The sequence below is a fragment of the Aulonocara sp. 'chitande type north' Nkhata Bay genome, linkage group LG7 (assembly GCF_057382095.1).
Source record: "Aulonocara sp. 'chitande type north' Nkhata Bay isolate Kocher_YH1m ecotype deep benthic linkage group LG7, A_spYH_male_GT1.1, whole genome shotgun sequence".
Classification (NCBI taxonomy): Eukaryota; Metazoa; Chordata; class Actinopteri; order Cichliformes; family Cichlidae; genus Aulonocara; species Aulonocara sp. 'chitande type north' Nkhata Bay.
The window spans coordinates 63029686-63042933 of record NC_141350.1 but is presented as its reverse complement, the minus strand read 5'-3'; the positions used below and the strand labels follow the sequence as shown (position 1 = coordinate 63042933).

At 41.1% G+C, this 13248-nt stretch overlaps 1 long non-coding RNA gene across 2 annotated transcripts; it reads left to right on the top strand.

Moving 5' to 3' along the window:
- Nucleotides 1–6535: 6535 nt before the first annotated feature.
- On the top strand, nucleotides 6536–8297 carry LOC147326577 (uncharacterized). Of its 2 annotated transcripts, none has more exons than XR_015130618.1 (2): nucleotides 6536–6739; nucleotides 7920–8297. It is a non-coding gene; the product is annotated as an uncharacterized LOC147326577 (long non-coding RNA). The 2 variants fall into 2 exon arrangements; XR_015130617.1 differs by lacking the exon at nucleotides 6536–6739 and adding an exon at nucleotides 6749–7695.
- Nucleotides 8298–13248: the final 4951 nt, after the last annotated feature.

Here is a 13248-nt window from a genome sequence, read left to right as displayed (position 1 = left end):
ACTCTCTGCAGTGTTTAAATGCTTACATATACACACAGTTACTGTCCCTCCACACATACGACTCTGTTCTGCTTCGATGCCCCAGCTTTGTTTACTTTTTCCCACTTCTAGGCTTCTAGACTTCTGATTGGCCAACATTTCTGCACGGTTAGGAATCTAGCGCCACCTGCTGCTTTTGCATGTTCATCGCAGCGTTTTCCTTCATTTCTCCCTTTATGTGTGGACGGAATTATTTTTTAAAACGAAAACGGAAAATCTCCGTTTTCAAAAATACCCGTGTACGTGTGGACGTAGCCTCGGTCTCTGACTGGAAGCACTAATTCGTCATTCGGCTTTTGTCAGACTAAAGTAACTGTTAAAACTGTTTGAAAAGCTAAGCTATACAACAAGGAGAGATTGAGAATTTCCTTTTAGTTCTCAGTTTATTTGATATTGACAAAAGTTAGTCAATTTTGTCTGTTCTTCTGTAAAACAAACTAAGATTTATTTTTAGAATTAATATTTTGTTTCTAAGTGAAATTGACAATTTAGTCTGTTTTGTTTGTTCTATTTTGAAACTTAAATGCTTTAGCGGCTGCCTTTTGTGTAGTTTGCAATATTTGCCTTTATCTATCTGAAAAAGTCTCATGTTCCTTAAGTACATCTACCCTGTTGAACTTATTATGGGAAATAAATATTTAAATAAAACAAGCTGCTGATTATTTCACATTTTACTTGTGAGCAATGGCACATTTAAATCTTACAAATATAGTTATTTGGCTTATATCGTGATAGATATCGTTATCGCCTGAAATGAAAAAAACATATCGTGATATGAAAAAATCTTATATTGCCCAGCTCTAGTTCAACATAGAATTTTATAAAGCCCATATTGATATAATCGCTCCACTTTTACTCAGAATGGTGAACTGCTCTATTGCACGGGGCTCTTTCCCTGATACCATATATGATGCCCACGTTTGTCTTCTCCCTAAGAAGGACAGAGACCCCACCAATGTGACTTCATATCGCCCACTTAGTTTATTAAACTATGATCAAAAAATCATTCCAAAATTCTTGTCTTCACGCCTTAATAAATTTTTGGGCACTTTAATTCAACACGATCAAACTGGTTTTATTCCAGACAGATTTGCTTTCTCTAATACCCGTTGTCTATTGAATGTACTGTATGGAACAAATCCTCCAAATTCAGCTGTTATTTCATTAGATTCCCAACAAGCTTTCGATCAAATTGAGTGGAAATACCTGTTTGCTACACTTGAGAAATTTGGCTTTGGTAGTAATTTTACAACTTTGGTACGTATGCTTTATGCACGGCCAAGATCATCGATACAAATTTTGATAGATCACATCCGTTTCTACTTCACTGGGGGACTAGGCAGGGTTGCTGTTTATCTCCACTGCTCTTTGCTCTAGCTATGGAGCCTCTGGCCATTGCAGTTAGAAGCAGCTCTGATATTGTAGGTATTAGTATTCTCTTTTTAGAGAACCGGCTCTTTCGGCTCCGAACCGGCTCTTCAGGTTGTTTTGTTGCTTTAATTTATTTATTATTAACAATAATATAAAATTATGCACAAAAGGAATTACTAATGTAAAAAAAAAAGTGGTTTTATTTATATATGTTTATATATAAATATATGCGGTGGCTCTTAGAGACAAAACACGTACGAACTCCAAAACACATTTCTAGCATGAACTGAACTTCCAAAACAGCATCCTGGAGCACTTCTGTTGTGTTTTGAGTTTTTATGTGCTTCTGAGTTTGTACGTGCTTCGGAGTTTGTACGTGTTTTGGAGTTTTTACATGTTTTTACGTGTTTTTTATGTGTTTTGGAGTTTGTACGTGCTTCAGGGTTTTTACGTGATTTGAAGTTTGTACGTGCTTTGTCTCTAGGGGCCACCATTAGTGATGGGTCAGTTGCGAACGAACGACGCGAGCCGGCTCCTTATCGCGAGCCGATTTTTTTTTTGTTTTGTTTTTTTCTTTCTCTCACCCTCTCTCTCGCACTTTTTTCCCGCTTCACTCAGCATGTGAGCCTTGCTTTGCGCTGGGCAGAGGGGGGAGGGGCGGTAGTTAAAATCAGTAGCACAGGAACAGAGCGGGAGGGAGAGAGAGAGAAAGAGCCAGGGACACCAACGTCACATTAGAAAGGTATCCGGTTGTTCAGTCTGATGTCACTAGCCGTGTCTGGACCTAAACTCCGCTGCAGGTCCATATATCAAACGATCACTATGGCATTACTGAGAGTTGAAAAACTGTCTAAAGTCTTTCATCTTTAATAAAATGATCAGCGTTCTGCTCTACCAGGTGTAACAATTGAGTTTAACATCCAGGCATCCATGAAAACGGAATTTATGACATTTAACGGAGTTAGAAGTTAGCAGGGAGTTAGCTCGCTAGCTTCTATCTAAATACAATATTGCATGTCCTAACTGCGGGGTTTTGGAAACAAATTAAAACATACAGCTCTGTTATCACTTCCAACATAAATGAAGACAGTAAACTAAACAGCAGTGACGTTTGTGGAGTTAGCTCGCTAGCTTCTATCTAAATACAATATTGCATGTCCTAACTGCGGGGTTTTGGAAACAAATTAAAACATACAGCTCTGTTATCACTTCCAACATAAATGAAGACAGTAAACTAAACAGCAGTGACGTTTGTAGAGTTACTGAAGTTGGGCTAGCTGGTATATAATGATGTGCTACGTGACCACTAGCGACACAGCTGTGTTAGCATAATATAAACAAGCTAAAGAAGTCCAGACGCTTTTCTTTGCAAGCTCCTTTGACTACGATGACCTGGATGACTGAGAACCTTCACAGACATAAACAAGCTAACTTTTTTTCCTCTCGATAAAAGTTAATGTGAGTGTTCTCGGTGGTCAGGAACAAATGTAATCGCATGGCAGGATGCTGTAAAAGGACCAAACTTCAGCCAGGAGAACAACTGAGATAATCCATCCACAACATGAGCTTAGTCATTCATATACTGCTGCATGGGCTGGGCTGTAGTTACATCCTAAGGTTTTAAAAACTGAGCTTAAATAAATGATTAGCAGTAATAAAAGCCGAGGGAGGTCAACAGTGATCACTGACTGTTTTAGGAGCTTTTTGAGATTAAATAGAAGAAAATACATAACATTAAACATGTTAACAACACAAAAGCCATATTAAACGCAGACTACTTTAGGCCCAGAAGTAGGATTCGTCACGTCATCACTTAACAATCGGATAGTAATCATCCACAACTATTTTCAGTTGCAGATGATAAAGGATTCAGAAAGTTTATTCATGCAGGTCTATATGACAGAGAATGTGCATGTTCTTTTTGTTTTCACATTATAATTTATATTTATTTATATATATATATATATTTATATTTGTGGTTTGCAGTGTTTTGTGTTGTTTCACTTTAAATTTGTAAAAGGAAAAAGCTGAAAATTTAAATAGTTAAAAGTTGAAATGTGAATAGTTGATTTATGTATTTTATGATTTATTTATTACGTTTCATGTGGAGTGAATAAATAAAAGTATATTTACGGTGGCTAGTGATGGGATTTCCGGCCCACAGGTTGTCATCAACTTTCAGCCCCGATAAGGCGGCCCATCACGATCATCAGTCCGGATTTACAGAAGAAGCTGACATCCAGCACAAGTTATCGAGAACAATGGCCAACAACATAATGCACATATATTTGATTTTTAATTGCCATTAAAAGTCTTTGAAAGTTATGACACGCTAATGTGGGTTCTTCTGTAGATCATGTTAATCATGTTAATAAAAACAGAATCAGTGAAGTTTGTATGAAACACAACATTTGTGCTACTGCCAAAACCTTCTGTCCATGACTGTGTATCATGATACTTTTCTAGCTTTTTAAGTGAAGGGCTGCTGCCAACATATTGCTTGAAGGTTCTGTGCAGTTTATATAGAGCAGGACAGACATTTGTGTTTTCAAATGAAAGGAAAAAAAATCAAACAGGTGAGGCGTTGCAATAAAATAAATGTTAAATAAATGATTTTTTTAGTGCTGCTACCTGCCTCTTCATAGACACTTATCCTAAATACCAAGATGTATTTTTGTGAAAAGAACTCAAAAATAAAAATAAAACGTATTATGATGAGGTAAACAAAAGTATATAGTTCATTATATGTACACTTGTTTACTGCCTTATCATATGGTAGAGTTTACAGGCTGAAATGTTAGACTTTTAAAGCAAGTAGTCACATGTATTCAAGCATATTGGTTTCAGAATCTGTGCAATTCTTTTGAACCTATTTTAATGGAAACATGTCAAATAACAGCAAAAATCTGACTTGTGTGTAAAAATAATAATATGTTGGCTTTAGATCATATATTTGTAATCTCCCTGTGAGTTTAAGGCAAGCATGGCCAATCATTATGAACTGCTTTGGCTTTAAAGCATCAGTGTACACAATTCAGTAATTCCTTAAAATCTCCAGAAAACAAATCTAAACCAAAAAATCTGAAAGAGACTTTTGTTTATTTATTCATTTATTTATTTTGCTTTCTGATGTAGATGTCTTCGTTTTTATTTCAAAAAAATAATTCTCTAGCGGTGGTCCTCGGCCCAGCTGTGGTTAAAGGTTTGGCTCTTGCCGTTTTCGCAGTTGGTTCTGGCCCTCTTATTTGATGTCGCAAAGATGTTTTCATCTGGCTTCCTCTTAATTGGCAAGATGGAATTTTGTGTCCTGTAGCTAGTGGTTGCGCAGGATGGAGCCATAGAATCGTGGCATTTCTGCTGGTCATGATCTGACCTTTCATGTTGGTACAGTGTTTCTCTGCGCACATCTTTCCAATTAGTCTTTTTTCTTTTAAGACCTGGGTCACTCGTATCCTTTTCATTTTCCTGCAGATGCTTTCTTTTACACTGTGCTTTCTTTGGAATTGTCTCAGAATTTTCACTCTGACTGGAACAGTTTCCTGCTGTTTTATGTATTAGCACCTGACTAAATTGTGGCTGTTCCTCTGAGTTGAATGGGGAGAACCATTTTGGCTGTGGGGGATCACTAGTGTTTTTCTCTCTGCTGCAGAGGGAGGGAAGTTCCTTTGAGCAGATTGTCTGGTGTCAGAGGTGGGCTTCTGTGCAGACTCTGTCCTGCTGGTATGGAAACTCTGTCCTGGCGTCTCTTTCTTCTTTGTCCTTAAGTAGTTGATGTGCTCATAGCAGGACTCAACATAGGAGCTACTCTGGCGTATCCATGCAAGGTGGCTCAGTTTTGAAAAGGCATGCTCAAGGACCTGATTGGGTGTCATTCTATTTTGGGGATTGAGGTGAAGCAAGTGCTTTACCATTTCTACAAACATCAGGATATCACACCTTTTTGCAGTTGCATCTGCATAATCCTCATCTTCAATGATCTCGGTATATAAGAGTTCATCCAGAGACTTCAATTTTTTAACTCTTTTGTCAACAAACTCAATCCCAAACTCCTGGAAATATTGTTCAGTTGTCTTGAGTTTCCAGTGGTAGATGTTGTCGGAATTGAACTCCCTGCAGAAATACTTTGCAGTCTTTTGCCCATAGTTTAACATTTCCTCTGGGAGTTCTCCTTGAGTCTCCGTTATGTATTTTAGTATGGCATATTCACTGTATCCCGGGTACAGCAAGTAACCAGTGTATAGAGACACTGCCATGCAGCGCTTCAATGAGTCATCTGTTTGCACATGCAGGAACATAAGAATGATGATGCAGCCTTGACATGAGGTTTGACAGGTTGCCTGAAACAGTGAACACCTCAGACACGCAGCCTGCCGTGGACAGCAGAGAGATGATCACAAGAACGGGATCACAATCAGCGACATGCTTTTTGTTTTTAACCCGACCTGTTGACATTGAGGCATCTTGAATGATGAACACTTTATGAGGAAGTGATGTGGTGCATGAGCACAGCTGAGCCTGGTACGATGAACCTGGAGGTAATGTAGGGAGAACAGGGTGGAGAAAAGAGGCGTCCTAGAGACGCCACAGAATCCTTCTATACTTTAAAAGTAAAACATGAATACACAGCTCTAATTACAAACCTCTTGCCTCCCCTTCTTTTCTATTGCTAACTTTCTTTCTCTTATGTCACCAGGAGATATATAAGCGCTGCATTAAGCTGTCACATAGTCCAGTCAACAAATACTCTTCCACCTCAGCGAAACCATCCACATCAGGTCGAGATAGACTCACAGCTAGGCCAGTTACTCACACAAATTGGCATCATCGACCCACAAATTTGATGCTTCAGTGCATTTTGGACATCTCTGCAAAGCAATCGAGGTACACACAACATGATGGGAAGGTGTCCGGTCCTCATCAGGACTTAAAATTAGGTAAATAAAACTTCAGATCAAGAATGACACATGACATATTACACCATGTCATTATTTACTTAGTGCTTCTATAGAGTATCAGAGGGTAAGTAACAGCCAGGTGCTGCTAATCAAATCAAACTGATTATCAGTAAGAGTGAGCTCTATAAAAGCAAAGTCTTTGCTTGTCTGGAGCATTCAGGTGTGCGCCGGAGATATCAGACACAACTATCGCTGCCTCTCTACCTCGAAAGTGTTATAAAGTAATTTCCAAACAATTTGACATCCAGATCTACAGCGACAACATTTAAGACCGCTGCCTGTCTTCCCAGAGGTGGATGTCCTGAGAAATTCCCAAGATCAGGCGATACGATGCTCAGAGAAACGACGAAAAACCATATACACTACAGGCCTCGGTTAGTGTTTTAAAAGTTAAACTTCATGGGGGCGCTCGTGTACACTGATGGAGTAGGACGCACTCTTCTCAGCTCCGCACTTTTCTTCTTATTTTCCAACAATTTAACGCGACACCCTGCATCTTTACTTAACTGGTCAACAGCACTACTGCCTTGCATCGACTACGATAAATACTGGACGACATGCCGCCTAAAAAAGACGCAACACACTGCCAGAAAGCAGTAGCTGAAAATTCTGCGAGCACCGACGCCATATTAGCAGCTATCGCTAGCCTAAAAACTTCTATGGAGACCCGCCTTGACACAATTGAGTCTATTCTGTCTAAGCTCCAGGCAGATATCCGGTCATCCGAACAACGTCTAGATGTTATCGATGAGTCGCTTACTACATTGGACTGCCGTGTTTGTATGCTGGAAGCTACATGCAAGAAACTAATGGCGGCCACCGATAACCTGCGTGGCAAGCTAGGCCAGATGGAGGCGCGCTCGCGTCGGGCCAACATTAGGATTGTTGGAGTGAAGGAAGGTGCTGAGGGCGGTAAGGGCGGACTTTGTTTCATCCCTGCTGCTGGATGTGTTGGGGAAAGACAACTTTATTAAGCCGATAAAAGTGGAGAGGGCACACCGCACCCTTAGACCAAAACCAACGGCTGGCCAGCGACCGAGGGCTATCATAGCCAAGTTGCATCATGACAAAGACGTGTGGCATGTCCTGCGTCTGGCACGCCAACGTGCACCGTTGAGCTGCGATGGAGAGAATCTGTCCATCTTCCCCGACTAGGTCCTTGCGCAGCGGATGGCCTTCAATACGGTCAGGAAAAAGCTTAGCGCCTCCGGAGCGACGTGCAGTCTGCACTACCCGGCCCAGCTTCGGGTAGTTCACAACAGCATCACTAACACGTTCAAGTCTCCTACTGAAGCTGAACGTTTTGCGGACTCACTGTAATTGTGACCTGGTAATATATTTGTTCATGTTGTTGATGCGGCTGTATTTTTGAACATTCTCACTCTTCTCGCTGAGCTTCTCTAAGTTACAGTAGCTTGTGTTAGCATATGTATGTCACACAGTGGAACTTTGTATTTATCTTGCATGTTGGTCTTCCAGGGATGAAAAGTGTGTCCATCACAAGCCTACCACCATGATCTCAGACCGTTCTGGCCCCTGTTTGTTATTTTACAGGGCCCTGACGCGAGAGCAGCCGTGGTGGCATCGCATGACGGACTCCGATGCAGAACGCGAGCTGGGCTGGGATGCGATGGACCCAGTGAAGGGACAAGAGGAGGATTGGAGGCTTCTCCTCGTCTGCCGGGGACGAGGCTGGCGTTGACTCCGCTCTAAAAAAGGAATTCCTGGCCTGCTGGTGGACCCATAATAAACATGTGGCATAATTAGACCAGGGGATTTTAGTAAACATAGAAAATTGTATTTTTACTAGTTTTAGAATCGGGTTTGTTTATTCATGGGGGATTTTAGTTATTGATAACATTTTATTGTGTACGTTTTTTAAGGGTGTTTTTATTTGTGCTCCCTGGCCTGGAAATAAACGGTTTCCGATCAGACCTGCTTCATCTTTGTGCCCTTGGTATCTGACTCGCTTGCTCCCCCATGCATTTTAAAAGAATCCTTCTCTTCAGCATGACATTCTGGCACAGCTTTAGTGTCTGCGTTACATGTACACAAAGACAGAAACGTTCAATGATAAAAACACACAGTAGAATAAAATTGTAAGAAGTCATCAGTTGATGCAGTTTAAGGACACTTGTTCTTCTGTGCAGTCTCACCTGGAGCTCACGTTTCTAGTTCATGACATCATGACCAAAGATTCTTCGTTTAATAGTTTAAAGATGTCCGTGAATGCACTGCTAACTGCTCTTCACCCTTATAAAAATCAACATGCATTTAGAATAAGAAACACTTTTACAAAACCAAAAGCTTCACTGTACTTAGTAATTTATGTCTAAAAAACAGGTTCAGTTTGTAACTGAGAGAGTGGCTCGGTGGTGCTGAATTATATTTCCAATAGAAACACAATTTCATATGTTGTAGTAACAACACACTGCCACAAGATGGCAGCCTAGGCCTACTTTACCATGCTGTTCCAGTAAAAAAGAAAAAGTGACAGAGCCCTGAAAGAGTGACAGTGACACTTTTTATGAACTCATCTGTAATGTGTCACCTTTTCTGTAGAATGAAGAAGTGCTTCCCTTCTTTCAAAGTAAATACAGGCTTACAAAGATCCTCTAAACATGTTTCTGAAATAATCCTAAACACAATCATTAAACCAAAAATGCAAGAAACAATTTATTTAATCACTCTTCTTAACTTAATTCCTTAACTTAGTAAAAAAAAAAATAAACAAAAACTTTTCTGCTGTCTCACCTCTGTCAGTTTTCATGCTTTTGCAAGAACAGGTTGAGGCGCAGGTGGAACTTTGACTTCACTGTGGTTTGTATGTGCAGGCAGGAGTGTGACATCTCAGAACAGCAGAGGATTGTGGAGCATGGTGACTCCTGCTGCGACGCCCCCGTCTGACTGTCCTGAGCTCTTGGTCCTCAGCAGACGGTCCACACACTCATTCATCACCATGTCTTTACCCTGCCTGTAAGAAAACCAAGAAAAGGCTAACATTAGAAACAGCCACCAACCAATCCCTTTTACTCCACCACCCAAAAACCAGTGAGAAACACTAACTAGTATTAACTTGGAATCAAAGTCCACTAATCCCCAGGCTCCCAGCATAACATACAGTCCGACACAAACTCCACAAACTGTCTTGCTTCAGCTGACTTTCCTTCACCTTTTCTCCAGACAATCTGTTGTGCTCTTTTCAGCACAAAGCCACACTCCTGCTCACTGATCCTCACCTCTTTTTAACCTAGTCTCAGCAACTTTGTCCCATAGCTCGCACATCCTTTCCACCTCCATCTTTCTTCCCAGCCAACTGATACATACCTTTTCTCCTTCCTTAAAAGCCAGCCTAAGAAATACGATTTTATAAACGCCCCATAAATGAAACTGCCATTTTCAAAAATCGTATCATCCAAATTCATGCAGCGTGGCTAAATTATGAATGAATTACAAACCCGAGCTTCCTTGCTAACATGATTAACAGCTAAATACTATCATAGTGGAGGTGTAAAATTACTGCTAAAATAGCTCATATGAACCCTGATACTGGACTATGTATTTATCAAAACAAATGATCTGATATTACAAACTAATGATTGCTTTTTACAGTATTAACCCAGAGTGATGTAAGGCAGGGTGGTTAGTCAGCCATAACCTGGGCCCTATTTCAGGAAGCCGGTTTAGAAAACTCAGAGTGAAAAACGATACTCAGGGTTGAGTAACCCCGAACTGTCCAACTCGGAATATTCGGTTTCAGAAAGGCTGATAACAATTAGTTCAGTCAACGTGGAGTTGCTTTAACCCCAAGTTAAGCGCGCGCACAAGGATACATAAAGCCCTGATTAGTGGAGCACAGATTAAGCGAGTCACCATGGAGACGGAGGGAAAGAAGGCGCGGTCAATGTATCTTACAGCGCTTGAGGCCGAAATTCTGATGGCAGTATAGGGCTTTGGAGCGTGATGTCACGGGGGTGGGCGATAACATGCAAATTTTGCGGAAAAAAAGTAACACAGCCTCAGCTGCAAAAGAAAGGGAGCATGCATGGCAAAACATGGCCGACAGAGTCAATGCATGAGTGTTAATTTAAACATTGATCTAGGGATTTCCACCCATTTAACACGTTATTTTATTATATTTTATTTTTTATTTCATACATTTGATTTTGTGATGTGATTTGAGCGCAGGTGCAACCCAACAGGCCCCAAACGTTCCTGGCAGCAAGTAAAAATGAAATATAAAAATATAGTCCAAACAGGTAAGGTGTAATTGTATTATGAGCCATAGTGCTTGGTCTGTTTGTAAATCAATTGCAGTTAGAGGCTACATTAATTTCCCCTCTGTAAGCACTTATTGAAATTATCTGAGCACATTACAAGTACATATTTGCTTACTCTGTATGCTCAAATGTGACCCGTTATAGCCAACAGAAAAAAAGCGGAGGCCTGAAAAACAGGTGGGGGTCCTCCACCACTCACAGAGGCTGAGCAGTTGGCTTCCACATTTGTGATAATGTTGGCAGCATCACATATGATCTTCACAGTGCAGAGAACACAAATTAGCATCCATTACTATAATGAAATAATTTGTTAGTTTGAAATGCTACAGGGAACTATGTACCTGTACATTAATGCTGTGGAAAGACTTCCTGTTCACATAGTCTCCTTCATTTACTGAAGGAGCAATGATTGGAATGTGAGTCCCATCTATACAGCCAATCACGCCTGGGAACCGTGAGAATAAATGTAAAATTTAAGTAGTAGTTCAAGTATCACCACATCATGAATTAAGTTTTGTTCATCCTGCTACCTGCAATTTTGTGGCATCCCTCTTTGATAAATCTTGTGGGTCTATGACCGGGGAACATCACAAACGAGTACAGGAGACGTTTCAGTGCAACTGTAACATTCCTGACTGCCTGACAGACGGTAGCCTTGGGAACGTGCTCAGCATCACCAATATTATACAGAAAGCTCCCGTTTGCAAAAAACCGAAGTGCAATACGAATAATATGTACAGAACTGAGAGAATGTCCGCGATGTGTCACATGAGCAATATTAGGCCTGAGGATGTTATTCAAATAAATTATAGATTGTGCTGAAAAACGGTAACGTTCACACAGGAAATCATCAGGAAATGATAAAATGTCCAAACGCGCTCTAATCACTCTCTCCCGGCGGAGAGCTCTGCGGAGAATTTGGGCTTCAACATCTACTGGCTCTTCAAGGAAGGAGCACGCCATGTCTGATACTTCCTACTGTCAGGTTTCCGACAAAGAGGCGGAGAAAGTTAGGGTTAGTTGAAGTAAACCTGCTAGGGGGCAGGTTAGCTTCACGGAGTGTGTTGTCATAGTAACTCGCTCAGAATTAATCTAAACTCGCTTTGTGAAACCGAAAACCCAGAGTTTTCGTTAACTCAGGGTATACTTACTCAGATTTAGCTCTAAACCGGCTTCCTGAAATAGGGCCCTGCTGACAACTTGTATCTGGTAGCTTTTTCACATCCTGATCAATGTTGTTGTCAAGTGTGTCTCATATACACTATTATCTCAGTCACAGTACAGCATGCATGAATCACAGTAGATATACAGTAATGCAAAACAGCAGGCAGTCATGTATGTGTCGTCACTGTTTTGACTGAGGCTAGCTCATACATGGAATGCAAGAAAATGCTGCATGTGTGTGCAGATCCACTCATGCACTGCTTAAACTTCCCTAGTTTAACAAATGGTGAGCAATAAACAGAAGTTTTCAACATTTTTAAAGATGCTTCTATCCCCCCGCTGTACCTCCTCCTTCTCGCTGAGACTCCAAGACAAACCGTTCTGCTGCTGACAAGGCCACTGATACTGTTTTGTCCCTCTCTGGACCCTGTAGACGAGCGCAACCACAGAGAAATAAATCAGAGGAATAAAATGCAAACGATATTGCTTACACTGAACAGCAACACCCAGGTGAGGATTATCTAATGCCAAATTTTCCAAACAATGAAAAAACCGTGCCCTTTTTCTCACCATGTCTAGAGTGTAGAGGTCAGCCAATGTCGCTCGGATCTGCTGCACAGCTTGAGGCTGGTCTGGGAAGAATCTGTCCAGGACTCCAGGTCTGGGGAGCACTTGCTGAACCTTCTTGGTACCAGCCAGGTGAGCGCTGATATCTGGACACTTCACAGCTCGAAAGCGCTCCATGAGGAGACGAGCATCCCAGCTCTGCAACTGAAAATAGACAATGAATTCTCTGCTTGTCTTTTTATCATTAGATGTATTTCTGTATTAAAAAATTCAGTTTATTGGGCCACTTTGTGCTAGAAGCATTTTTCCAGCATAAGACAGCCTCTATCATTTCACTAACTTTTGGAATCTTATTTCACTGCTGCTAATGACGTTTCACAAACTGTCACAGGTTTTTTAGCTTCGTTCGCATAAACTTTCTTGTGGTTGAGATTCCCGAGAAAACAGCCAGCACACTGACCAGCAGAGGGTGACAACAGTTGGTTTATAATACGCTGAGATTTGACAGACAGAGACAGAAGAATGAAGGAGAACAACACAGAGTCACGCTATCAAGGAGAAGCTGGACGGTAGATTCAGCAGTTTGGCTTGAAACTTGCAAACTGTTTTAACTTGTTATGTCCGATTAAGTTTTCCTTCCAGGATGCTCGCCAGTTTTCTTTCACTTGTTTCCTGTTCCTGCCAGCCAGTGGCGTGTCCAGCAGGGTGGCCTGGGGGGGCACAGGCCACCCCCCCAACCAGACTGGCCACCCCAGGTGCCACCCCAAAGGCAAAACAATAAAATTCAATCAAATATCCGATTATGTTTTCACGGTGAAGCTCAGATATCCGAGTGTAAGTGAATGCAGCATCGGCTTCTGCGCTTTGTGCAT